General features: G+C 32.9%; 1 protein-coding gene across 1 annotated transcript in view; it reads right to left on the reverse strand.

Annotated features, from left to right (window-relative positions):
• The window catches only part of IL16 (interleukin 16), a 769,621-nt gene that overhangs the window by 98,054 nt on the left and 656,684 nt on the right, over positions 1-14,883 (reverse strand). The window lies entirely within an intron of this gene.

Consider the following 14,883-nt stretch of genomic DNA (forward strand, 5'->3'; position numbering starts at 1 on the left):
TATTAAAAGTGTTAAGCAGTTTCACGGTTCATCCGCTTCTTCAGATCATAAACATCCAACACATGAAACCAACAATATTTAAAGAAACAACTAATCAGATTGCACAAATCAAAAAAGAACCAATAAAAAGCTAATGAAACAAAGGTCTACTTCTAAGAACTGGCTTTAAAGAAACATAATCATTAAGGCCGGGGCAGAATTAGCCATAAAGTCAATAATCCATTGTAACTCAGTATATTCATTCCAGTTACTTATGTCACCCCCCCCCCCATATCAGTCTTTGACAAACTTAGAACCAGGAACTTAAAAGTATGTTCAATGCCCTTAGCTAAAATGTGCTTAGCCAATGCACTAGTAGGCTTTTGGTTCTTGATGTCATTACAATGTATTAAAACTCTCTCTTTAAGAGTGCGGTTAGTTTTCCCTATATAGAACCCTGCACATTTCCTACACTGTGCTAAATAAACTAAATTACTAGATTTACAGTCTGCATAAAAGTTAAAATAAATAGACTTCTCTTTCCTGGGATGTATAATAAACAATGTACTCCAAATACAGTTACAAGCCTTACAGGTACGGCAAGGGAAGGTACCTAATCGCTCTGATCTGGGCTTGTCCTCGCAAGTCAGTTGTTTATAGCAAAGATGTTGTTTCAAAGTCCTATTATTTTTAAAAACAAATTTGGGCGTTGAGCCTAGTATATCCCTAAGTTCATGATTGGTCATAATAATGGGCCAGTTCCTTCTTATAACATCACAAACTAACTTTATATCACTTGATTACATAAGAGAAATCCTAAGTACAGTGTTCTGATGAGTGATTTAAGTTCGCTGAGCCACATTACTCATATCTAAAAAGTAGGGCTTTGCTACAGATTGCCTACAGGGTTTCATGGAGAACCTTCCTCAACAGGTGCTTCAGGTAAAGTTTGCCTGCAGAAATGAGATGTTCAGACAATGTCAAACACCATTTTCCATAGGAAATAATTAGCAGAACAATGGTTCACTTGTTTTGAAAAATTTCTCCCTCTTTGAGTTTGTGTGACCATGCAGTTGGTATTTATAAGTTCAGGGGGTGTGGGGGCTTGCTATCCTGGCTAAAAAAAAAAAAAAAAAAAACACTTAAAATTACATTTGTTGACCTTCTATGTTTCAAATTTTATTTTTCTTTTATTTTTTGATCTTCAGCTTTCTGGAAGTTGGCAATTTATAATTGAACCAATAGAGAACCCTGCTAGTAGGCGGAGTGGTTCCATTTTTACCGAGGGAGAAGAACAGTGGCTGTCACAATGTGAAATGCCCTTACCTATTTAAAAGGAGGACATTAAGAACAACAAACTTCAGTGGATGATTCACTAAAGGAACAAAACCAAGATATTTGAGATAAGAAGAAAAAAAAATTGTATACATTCAGATGTCCATTTAATGCCATTATGAAAAGGCAAGAAGTGTCTGGCACATCCTTTTTCAATTCTGTTATCCAAAAATATCAACACTGATTTTAATGCATGAATAGATATTTTTGCTGCATTAGTAGTGAGTAGAAATAGCCAGAAAACATAAAGAGCTCATATTGCAGTACAGTGGACGTTGGGATGAAATTCTAAAACTGGTACTACTATGGTATGACAAACTCCAAAATGAAGATGAGCTGAAGTGCCAAAAAATAATGCCCAAACGTTTTTTGTAGTATGGCCAAATCCCTCCCAAGCTCCCCAGACTTAAATTTACCAACTCCATACTCATACCAAATCTCCCAAAAGAAGTGAATCATTGCTAGTGCAAACTTAGAAATGGAAAACAGTCATTGGCTTTGTGTTCTTCATTGTTTTTTTTTTTTTTTGTTCCTTGGGTTACTGATGGTTGAGGAATTTCACCTGGACCATCTATAGAACAGCATCTCAAACCTTTACTGTAACCACTTCAGGTTACTCTGATAGAAGTCTAATCTACAAAACAGCCTTAATATTATACCACACTTCAGTTAGATTAAATTGAATGAGGTGTAAACTTCAGTTTCAGTTCCCCAATGTTCAACTTGAAGATTATTGTTTATCATAGGAAATCACTGTCAGTGTAGCTTTATTTGTAAACAGGAAGTAAATCAATGTGTATATGGGCTTTTCATCTCTTTGCCATGATTCTGAAGCCATAGAGTTAATATATTTAGGTGAAGTGGACGTGAAGGAGAAAAGTACCTTCTTTAGAGGTTTTCATGACCTGCAGCATTGACCTTTTTTGTCTGGTTGAAGCTGAAGTGAGTTTAAAATCAGGGAAATATAGGGGAAGCCAAGCTTACAGGGTAGCTTGATGGAATCACACACTATATCTTTTCCACTGTCTAAAATGAGCTTGCCTGAAAAGACTTGAATGAATGCACATAAATCAGACCACAACTTTTTTTGCTTAACAACTTTAACAATCACTGCAAAAACATCTAAGTTAAATTACTATCTGGAGCATTTCTGCCCGAGCTTCTGCTGAAAACAGGCTGTGTCCTAGTCAGCCTTTCCCAGTCAACAAATGTTAAAGAAATAAATAAAAAATAAATGTATATTTTTAATGATCTGTATATTTTTTTAGAGAGACAAAACATAAAATATATAGTCTGAAGGCACTTTTCTCCCTTAAACAGCAAAAATACTGCTAACAATAAAAAAGGAAATATGTAATTTTTCCCATCTGTTAAAAACCTGTTTTTCAGACTACACATAAATTCCTCATGTTTTCTTTGTTTTACTCCAGTAAGGCCAGGAATGGTAAATTATACTCACATGTTTACTAATTACTTTGGTGCTTAAGGAGATGCCACAAAATAATGCTTGTCCCTTAATGAGTAAAGCCATAACTTGGGAAGATTCTGAAATCCTCATGTTTAAGCAACATGAGGGTGGCCTAATGGTTAATATGTTTGTCTTACAAACACAAAGTACAGGGTTTGAATCTCACAGGGGATAACTGGCTAGGCTTAAAATGTCTTGCAAGAGCAGTTAGCCTAGTACTAACCATTGAATCAGCATGCAGAATGCATTATGATAGTTTGAATAACCATTATTTTAAACACACTGAGTTTTATTAAAAATAACATTTACTGTTTAAGGAGTTGTTTACTGCTGATTATAAAGTATTCTGAGAAAACCATGGCAAAGCAACCAACTACAGACTACAAATCAAGACTTCTATGAAAAATATCAGAAAACTCAATAAAAGCCATAATACATTACTGTATGAGTTTTACATCTATATAATGTACATTTTTCTACAACTAGAACTATAAGTATTGCACTTTTATGGATGCTAATACATTACTGAATAAAAAGCAGGATTCTTTGTGTTAGATTGTTTGAATCTAAACTGAGTAAGGAAACTATCCTTGCAACGATTGCCTCAGATTATGCTTTAAGAAAAAGAAAACAGTAAGTTTAAAATATTATACACAAAGCTAGAAGTCTAGTTTGTAAAAATTCAGAAAGGTCTTATCTTATGGCTGAGATTGGTGTAAATATGGACATAGACACAGAGATATGGTTTAAGGGCTCAGATGTTGAGTGTGATACTGAAGAATTTTGTACCTTTAAGAATGACACAGATAAATGGAAAAGTCATTAGATTTGATAATGATTATACATCTGTAACAATAGCAAAGAGAAAAGCCTGTGTTCCTCTCATCAAAGATCTAAAAAAAGCTGAAATAAAAGCTGAAATACTCTTCCCTGCTAGATTGAAAATCACATTTCCAGATGGTCAGAAAATCTTTAATAACATCGAAGAGGCAACAGAATTTGTCAGAAAACATAACCTACTAGACAAAATTGAAGATATGGAACTCTCTACCCCAAGCCTAAAGAGACAAGCTACAAATGGCAAAACAACAGCAAATGATAAATCAACAAAAAAACTTAAAGGGAAATAAAATACTAACTTCTAATTTCCAGCGACGTTTTTCCCATGGTAATATGTCCAATACTACAAGCTATTAGGTAAGATTTTACATTAACATATTCATAACTAAAAATATTTAATACTTCTTTCTTATTTCTAATAACAATTCTCACTAGTTACTTGTGACAGCTTTCTCACTTCTTCTTTCTTCTTTGTTATGTAACACTATTTCCTTTATAGATTATAGTATAAACAATAATTGAAGGGCTCATAAATTATAAATATTGACAGAGCTTTATAAGATTGCGACATATCTAATTTCAATTAATAATGTGTTGAGTATTGCTCATTTGGGGTTGGATTAGTATTTGGAACAGCTTGTGTGTCTTTATTGTATTGCTTGCCATTTAAAATGGAATCGCAATGTTCCTAGATGTTGAAAGGGGTACTGCCAGCTTTACGCTGCTTATTAGTGACTTTTGTTGCCCTTGACTTGTTTAATCAACAAGCGTAACATGTTTTTATTATAAATATCCTGTGTAGACATGTTTGAGCAATGCCGGCACTTTGTAGTCACTTGCAAAGTGTAATTTTAATGTTATAGTGTAAATAGCATTGTGTTACCCTGCTTAACTTGTTTTTTGTTTTTTACATGCCTTTAATGCTTCTTGAGTGTATGACAGTTAAGAAAAGCTTGAAAATACCTGAAAAGCATTATGTTCACCTCGCGAATGCAATATTTTGTTTGTCAAGCTACATGAGAAGCAAGTCACGAGCTGTGCATTAAATCCTTGTTTTAGAGCCTGGCGCTCGCTACAGAAGCATTTAATGATGATGTAATGTCATCTGAGTCCAGTCGCACATAGGAAAAGCGGCGACAGAGGGAAACAAATGTATCAAGGAAGTTATTACTGACTGAAGGTTTTGAATGCTTTCAAAGCATTCTTTGGACTATAAGTTTGCTCCTTGCAGTAAAATAATAAAATATTACATGCTTCTTATCTCAGAAACAAGATCTTGTTATATACATGTAGTGAACTGTTATAGTTACAGTCTAGTTAATTTGCAAAGTACAGTCATTACAGATGGCTTCAGAATGTTTTATTTTTGGCTGGTTTGAATTCAAATCTCATTGATATTGTGATAAGCATGCTCTGTGGTAATGGAATCTATAGATAAACAATTTGGGAAAAATAAATAATTTACAAATAAGGAACTAAATGTGCACAATAGAAACTAACAAATTCCTAATTATAATATTGATACAATAATTAAATACTTTTGTTAATTATTCAAACTAACCCAAATGTATCTACATAAGAGAGATCGGAAAGTGTTGGCATAAAGAATTTTTACAAGTTGTAGACAGCTAACCAAAGGGTGATGTGAGTGAGATAATATAATAAAAGAGAAGTGGGTGAACATACTACTCTTTGATGTTTTGACATGCAAACAAGTAAACATACTTATTGCCAAAATATATTAGATATCAACATATAGTCAATAGCTAACATAAGTGCTGTATGTTTATGTACTTGTTAAACAGAAGGGATATTAATAACAGTGTAAGCTTGGAATGAATGCATTTCTGAAATACTAAAGCTTAAAAGCAATAGTAATATTACGCTGATAGAGCAATAATGAAATAAATGACATAAAATAATGATTGCAAATTACATTCAATATACTTGAAACACCAAACATCATAACAGCATAAAGAGTCATCCACAAATTATAGACAGTTAAAAAGAGAATGGGATGGGGAAAATATGGAAACGCGGACAGGATGAGCATACAGTTACTTTTATGTTACATGTTGATATATAAACAAGTAAAAACTTGTTTTGTCGAGATGTCATGCATAGATGTCATCATATAATTAACAGCTTTCATAAGTAATGTTGTTTTACGTACTTGCTAAATTGAATAGATAGTAATTCTAATGTAAATTTGGAACGAATGCACCTCTGAAGTATTAAGGTTTGAAAGCAATAGTAGTAGTAGACTAATGAAACAGCAGGGGATAAATAATGAGATAAAATATGATTGTAAAATATGCTTATTACACTAAATATATTTGAAATTTCAAATATCATAACAACATAACATGGAATGCTCATTACATTTGCTTAAACAACTTACATATGGAATATAAATAACATGTATAAAGACAATAGTTGAGAGGATGGTGAGTAAGAAAGAAAATAAAAATAAAGGTTACTAAACCTCAAATTTAGGAACATATTAACACAAAATATTAGCTAAATAAAATAATAGCTTTATTTCCTACAGCTTAATGAGAATTTTGAGCCTTTAGACTGCTTATGAAGTTATATCTATGTATGTTGATTTATGAGAGCAGAACCGTATTAATATAATGCAGGAACAAATGTTAAACATAAATATTTACTACATAACTAGCCATTATTTGCAACTTATAAAATTTTATAATTTATGTGTTATATTTTGGCACTTTAAATGCCAATATAGGGTATTGTTAATATTGAACACGAATATCCGTATACTTAATTATTAAGTGCAGAAGTAACAATGTAAAGGTTGACTGGTTGTAGGGATGTTTGTGGTGGTGGCTAAGATGATGTTATCATCAAGCCAGGAATTTAGATTTCCATGTTTTGTTTTGTATATAGTTATATATGTTAAAATTTTGTTATTCAATTCCATTTATCTGCTCATAACTAAATTCAATGGAAGTATTTGTACTATTTTGAATGTTCTCTTATAAGTGTATGTCTTTAAATGTCAATGGCCTTAATAATCCTTTCAAAAGAGGAAGTATAGTTAAATACTTGAAACTGAATAAGGTAGATATAGGGTTTTGACAGGAAACACACATTGTTAATAAGGATTTAGATTATCTTTTAACGGTTATATGATTCTTGCAGAGTCTCATTATCAAACTAAGAGAAGAGGCACGATGATACTATGGAGAAAAACATTACCAATACCTAAAATCATTGATACCTATGTAGATAAGAATGGCATGCTATGCTTAGTAGTTTTAGAAATAAACAAAAGATATGTAACATTAGTAAACTCTTACTGGATACCTGGTTTTGGAGCAATTACAGCAAATAAACAGCTGGAGTTAATAATTTCCAAATCCAAAGGTGAAATAATACATGCTGGAGACTTTAATTGTCTCCTTTCTGATAAAGATACTACAAAAAAAGATAATTTTAAAGCATCTTCTGCAGCAAAAAAGTTAAAGAATTTCATTAATATATTAGATCTTAGAGATATTTATGCTCTAAAAGAAGCTCACTCATTAGAATACACTCACGATTCATATAGGTATGGTACACAAACAACAATTGATAAAGTACTAGTTACAAATAATATATTTTACAAGATTCAAGAAGTCTTAATTAGCTCGTGCCCATTGTCAGACCATAATGCCTTATTTTTTAAGCTTAATATCACGCCTAAAGACATAATAACTTGGCAAAGATTACCTGTCTATATAACTACATTAAAAGGATTTAAAGAGTGGCTCCTTAATGAAATAAAACTTTTTCTAGATATTAATAATTATAATGAGACTTCAAAGGTCATACTTTGGGATTCACTAAAATCTTACTTATATGGTAAGATCAAAAATTGGTATCTAATCAAAAGAAAACAATGGGAAAATGAACTAACGCAACTACAAATAAATATAGATAAAATAAGGAAAAGTTTAAGTACCAAAGACATAAGAACAAATTCTGAGCTAAAAACATTAAACAATAGATACGCAGAAATTCTAAATCACAAAGTGACAATAAATCTAGAAAAATTAAGAATTCAATCCTATTCAGTGAACGCCAAACACATACACAGATTGGCAGTCAAAGCAAAACACCTAGCTGGCCTTAACCATATAAAAGAAATAATTGACAATAAAGGAATTAAAACAAAACATGTTACAGAGCACAAAGAAATTTTGGAGGTCTTTAGAGTACATTACGAGAGGTTAAACAATACAAATGTGGATTCAGTAAACAGTGCACTTACAAATAATTTTCTGAAAGAAAATATTAACAAAAAAGTAACAAAAGAATAAAATACTAATTTGCTTAAGCCAATAACATTAAAAGAAATTAAAGAATGTATTCTAAACCTGAAAAGCAATAAGGCACCTGGATTAGATGGAATTATTGGAGAGATATATAAGTTGTTCCCAGAAGATACTTTAAAGATTTTGCAGGTAGCTTATGAAGAATTTAGAAAAAAATAAAAGCATTTTTTCATCATGGAAATATGCTATTATATCTCCCATTCTAAAACAAGACAAAAATCCTAAGCTAGTGACATCATATCGACCTATATCTCTACTAAATGTAAATTATAAAATCTACACCACAATACTTGCTAAAAGATTAAATCAATTAATTCTGAGAATAATAGAAAATGATCAAGCACATTTTATTTTGAATAGAAAAGTTCAAGACAATGTCATTAGGCTTTTAACCCTGATAGATGTTGCAAATAAGCAAAAAAGAACTATCAATAATTAGTTTAGATATTGAAAAAGCATTTCACTCTCTATCTTGGACATATTTATTTAAAGTATTAGAAACTTTTAATTTCTCCAATGATTTCATAGAACTAATAAATACCTTATACAAAAATTCTGTGTCATATATTAAAATTGGGGCATTCTTATCTAACAAAATTCAAATACTAAAAGGAACTAAACAAGGCTGCCCATTATCGCCTCTGTTATTTGCATTATCAGTAGAGCCATTTGCAAACTACATAAGAAAAAATGATAACATCAACAGTTTCACTCTTAATTCAAATTATTCTTCAAAAGTACAATTATTTGCTGATGATATAATATTAACCATAGGTAATTTAAACTCTTCAATAAGGCATATTGCAGATGCTATAGAACTTTTTTGAGAAATGTTCTGGCCTAAAGTTCAATAATAATAAATCTGAAACATTATTAATAAATAGTAAAATAAGTTCAGAATGGACAAAATATAATAACTTTAACTGGAAAAATGAGTCTATTAAATATCTAGGTGTGTATATAAAGCCTAGTTGGAAAGAAATGATACAAGTTAACTATAGAAATCTATTGGATAAAGTCAAAGAATATATAGATAAGTGGAATAAAAGGTTCTTTTCTTTTGAAGAAAAACTAATACTAATAAAGATGTGTATTCTTCCTAAAGTTTTGTATTTGTTTCAATCTATAATTATTAGCCCTCCAAAAAAAAAATAATAAAACAATTAAATTCACTTTTAATTAAGTTTTTATGATACCCACAAAAACCAAGAATAAAATATGATTGGCACAATAGAGATTGGGAAAAAGGTGGAATCGCATTCCCGAATTTAGAACTATATGCTGATTCAGTTACAATTCATATCATAAGTAAGTGGTTAAGTAATAAGTATACATCAAATTGGAAGCATTTGCATACAAACATTTTATTATCTAATATAGATGAAAAAATAAACAATGCCTTTTTACTGAAAATAATAAACTGTTTTTAACAGTGAAAGATTCAGTATATAAAGAAAGCAAAAATGAAAAGCTACCATATTGCATTAGTTATATACTAAACAATTTTAAGAAAATTATAAACACACATTGTATAACAAGACATTTCTCAATATTAATGTTCCCAATAGTGTTCACAAACAATTGCTTAGATTCTTTCAATATAAACAAAATAATAGAAATGAAAGGCAATGGGTTAAATTACTGGCATCAATTCCTTAGTATAAATAATATTCTTGACACTACAAGTCTCTTAGCAAGATACAACGTAAATCAAGATAATTGGTTAAATATTCAAATCTTCAGAGAATATCTAATAAAGGAATTTAAAACAAGTCAAGTGTCATATACTTCACCTCAGCCTAAAATAATTTTACTTTTGTGTGAATTCAATTTTTTACAATTTAGCATGGGGTTTTCTTTATCTACGATATATAAAACATTGAGGGCTGACTTAAAACAGCATGATGGTTCTTTATGGAGTTTTATAGAAAATACTAACAAATTTAGCTTCTCTGATAATGACAAGTTATTAACACTCAGGTCGATAAATCATACATCATCTTTATACTGGAAAATCTTTACATGGAAATTTATACACAGGAGTTATTTTACTCCGCAGAAAATTGCAACAATGTTGAATAAAACTAGTCATAATTGTTGGAGATGTGATGAGAGTCTCTGTGCAGATTGGATACATATGTGCCTTGAATGTAAAATGATTGTTCCTTTTTGGCTGAAATTTAGAGATTTTACAAAGGCATTGTGGACAGACAAATGCATAATTACAGATACACTTTTATTACTCAATGCCCCAATACCAGATTGTATACCAAAGTCACAAATACATCTTTTATGGTCCATCTTGGCAATAGCAAGGAAAGTTATTACTTCAAATTGGAAAAGTAAAGTGACTGTCTCTTTTACTGAGTTTATACTATTGGCCAAGACAGTATGTAACAGAGAACTTGAAACTTTTAACTATAGAACAACAAGAATGACCCACAGAAAGTTATCCTGGTTGAAATTAAAAAAATTATTAGACAAAATATAATATGTTGAACAAAGCTGTTTTCATTATAAGCCTTTTGTATATAATTGTACATAGTTGAGTATTTAATGTCATGTTAATGAATAATTATCTGTATAATGCAATAATTTCTTGATCTATGAAAATCAATAAAAGTGTTATATAAAAAAAGGAATGACACAGATGCAAAGTATCAGGTGGTGTAGTTATTGTAATATGTAAGAAAGAGTTCAAGACTTGATCCATGATACTAGAGATAAGTTTATATAAGACAGTGCAACTGAAACTAAATTTGTAACCCAACATTAGGCTGTATCAACACTAATCAACACATTTTAAATTTGGATTCCAAGCTATTAGAAACCAGACACATTAGGCTACACCACTGTTCTCATTATGGATCTATTAAAAGCTTTTAATACTTAGCAATATAACATACTACTAGAGAAATTACAAAAATGATAAGAAAAATAAGTTATTAGGCTAATCCCAAACACGGCTGTTAAGATATGACTGCCAAATTTAATGTAATACTTACATGTGGGTTATGACAGAGATCATAATGAGCTCTGTTTCTATTCACTATCTTAACCAAATTGAAGTTGGTCACTGCTTAATAATTTTTTAATATAAAGAAATGATCCATTATGAGCTTTGGCAAATTAGCATTACAACTGAAATTAATGATGAATACTGATAAACCCCCCTCAGCACAATGTAGACACCTTTGAATGATGCTTGACCAATTTCAAGTAGGCACATATTGCAATGAGATGAAGGTTGACCATATAATCATAACTTTGTGCACTTTTTTGCCATGGTCAGTCACCTGTTCTGATAATTCAGCTACCAAGCTCCTTAACTAGACCAAGCATAATCTATAAAACACCTTTGTGGCCCCAAGAGAGATACCCTAATGTCAAAATTCAGTAATTCAACAGAGGTGGGCCAAAAGATACACAATATGGTTGATCACACCAGATTAAAACACACGGATTATTCTCTCTGTTGTTCAGGATTATTAGGAAGAGTGTTATTCAGGTCCTTAAAACACATGAAGGTCCACATGTATTTGAATGTTTTGGGCTGAAAAACCTAGCCTAATACACCTTAAACTGGAGGAGGTGCTACAAAGTTAATTAAATCAAACTACAGGAAAATTTGGAGATGAGCTTAGTTATCAAACAGATTTGTAAATCTCTGGCTCTCAGTTCTGTGAAGCATTAAATTGTTAGCTTATGTTGATTCATTTAAGTGAGATCTTAGTAACATTAGTGAAGTTGTGTTTTAAGCACTGGTGTGAAAGGTATAAATGAAATGTATTCCCTACCATAGGTAGGTATGCATAACTCACAGCAAATGTAACCCAGTCCCAAGAGGAAATGTGTATTACATACTGAGAAGAAATATATATTGTATATTATTTCAAAATAATGATGACCAATTTCTATATTTATAAAACAAATCAATAAACAAAATAACTTTCTTGAAAAAAATGAAGTAATCAACTGTTTTCTGAAGCAAAAAAAAGCATAAAACTATTATAAAGGATTTGTATGGTAACATGCCAGTAACAGACAGAGTCATTGATTAATAACACTACAGTGACAGTAGCTACTATGAGTTTATTGCACTGCTTAGGTTTTTTAAAATAGTAGACAAATTTAAATGCTTGAGAAGTTACAAAGCAGAGATATAGTGCAGGCTTGCTCAACAAGGCACTACAGGTATACAAATTAGACAGCAGCTCAAATGCAACACTGTATCATGTTGAGTGTATTTCTGTGCTGATTAAGCATCCTTGGACATGTTAGCTAAAATAATTAAGGGACCAAGTGATTCCATCAATTTCATATTATAATGGTACATATGTAGATTTTTCCCTATTGATTTAAAAACAAAGCAGTGAAACAAAAACATTATTCTCTGGATGAAACATTAAACTGGGGTCCCTTCTGTCTGAATTAGTCATAACATAGGTGGATGCCAAAGATCCCTTGTTGCTTATCAAAATGAGATGTGAAAATTTCCTAGTATCTTGGTCAATGTTCTCTTAGTCTGTATAAATTCTACCTTGTGGCTACCCTGAAAACAGTCATCAGGCCAAGAACAAGCAAACTTGTCAACAAAAAAGAAGCATATAAATAAAATAAATCCACACTAGCTGTTGCCACCACCACAAGACACTGTTATAGCTGCTGCTTACTCACATATCCAGAGGCAGGATTTTTATAATAATTTTACTTCATTCATAGTTTATATAACTGTAGGTATCTGAGGCATGTTGGGTTGTCTTAGCATAGTTATACAGGACAACCCAGACAGAGCATGTATTACACATGTAGTCTTTTTCATAGGATCATAGGAAGTTACCAGGCTATTGGCCCTGAGGCCCTTACAAGCCTAGTCAAGAATTTAGCCTATGTTCCAACAAGTCAGCACCCTATGTCACTGTCTAGCAGGGACACAGGTGGAATCCCAGGGGTGTATTTTCTGTTCCCCATCCAGTTATCCAGGTTACGCTTAAAAATGGTTAATGAGGTACTCTGCTTGACATGGAGAGGGAGTCTAGTCCACAGAAGGGGGAGTCTCTAGGACATAAATCTGTTTTGCCAACAAGTCCTGATCAGGTTGAAGTGGCACATGTGGGTTACTCGAGTGGAGCTTGACTTGCGGATATGGAGCAGTCTCATCAAGGCGGGGTCTGAGATTGCTTTGTATGCCAGACAGAGGTCACCTCTGAGGAGTCTGTAGGAGACTGAGTAGAGAGACAGGGCCTTTAGCCTATCTGTGTAGGGTAGATGTTTGAGGCCTTGGATTCTCCTGGTGAGGAACCTCTGTGGTCTCTCCAGCTGCTGCATGTGCTTTGTGAGGTACATGCTAAAAGGGACATTGTACTCAATAATGGGCCTTATAAGGGAAGAATATAGGGATGTTATGACCACCTTGTCCCTGGATGAGATGCTAATGAGGTGGGCCATGTAGAAAGATTTCCATACAACTTAGGCAATATGGTGGTCAAAAGTCAGTTTGCTATCAACCTGGGTGCCCAAGTCCCTCACAATTGATTGTGTTCTTAGGACCTTATTAATAATGTGCTAATTCTGCATGTTAAAAGCCTAAGTAAAACACTCTTCGCACAAAGGGTTCTTCTTGGTTAAGGTATGGTTTATGCCAGGATTTCCTCACTGTTGCATTTATCCACATAGGCATGACTTTCTTATCCAAAAAGCATCAGTTGTGATCAGATCCCAATGTAACCCACACTTCGACTATACAGTACTACCACGATAAACACTACAGTTTTCTGTCTGAATCCCCAATTTGTACCATGAACTTTTTAAATAATTTTTTTGCACAGAGATTAGATTCAAGAAAAATTGACATTAATTCAACATCTATTCAAACCACAGTAACTTGAATATTAATGTATTTTTTGGCCACACTTTCGCATAATGCTGTCCTGTACTGTTAACTCTACATACACTCAGAGATATATGTGAGGTGAGGTTGGGAAACACTGTAGTGACTCACTTCTTCAAAAGTGGATGTATTATCAACTTATCCTCAGACATTTACTAGTATTAAGTAATAACAATGGATAGAGATATGAAAAGTTTTTTGACTTACTAAACCGTGTATACATTGAGTTTTGCTTAATAAAAAGTAAAAAAAAAATGTTCCATTATTTGAACACAGGCTACAGACTCAAAACTTCTGTCAGAGATGGCCAGTGCTGTGGTGTAGAGGGCTAAAGCTATGACTATGGTTGTGGGAACCTGTGTTTGACTAGAAGCTTGAGTGCCTGAGTTGTTAGTAGTGGGAGATGGGTAGAACCATCCTGGAGATGGGGAGGGAGATGGGTACAACCATTCTGGAGATGGGAAAGGAGATGGGTACAACCATTCTGGAGGTGGGGACATGATGTGCACACTTGGGGACATTGGAGTGTTTTGATTTCCTTGGTAAAGACTGGTGAGACAACTGAGAGGTACTTCCCAAAATTGGGTGGAAAGTCCTTTTGACATCAGCCCATTATGGAAGTGAGGAGTTGGTCAGCAGCACTGATGCCCATTGCACAACCCCCCATGGGGTGATACAAGGCACATACAAGAGAGAGGAAAATATAGTAAGAAAACACTCCTTGGCTGCAGTTTGATGCTTTCTCTGGGTCCTTAATCTTCTCACTGGCCCCAGACATGTATCAAGTATAGCCCAGAGGAAGCAAAGTTGGGTCTGGTACACCCAGTATACAAAGAGAAAAACTGGGGCAGCTGATAGCTGTGGACAGCCAAAAACAGGGTCCAAAACTGTTTTTTCAGAGGTAGTAGGGATGGTCTGAGATCGCAGGTAAATAATTTCATTGTGTGTGTGTGTGTGTGTGTGTGTGTGTGTGTGTGTGTGTGTGTGTGTGTGTGTGTGTGTGTGTATGTGTGTGTGTATGTATATATATA

Source organism: Protopterus annectens, chromosome 7.part0 (assembly GCF_019279795.1).
Source record: "Protopterus annectens isolate FY-2018-M chromosome 7.part0, PAN1.0, whole genome shotgun sequence".
Classification (NCBI taxonomy): Eukaryota; Metazoa; Chordata; order Ceratodontiformes; family Protopteridae; genus Protopterus; species Protopterus annectens.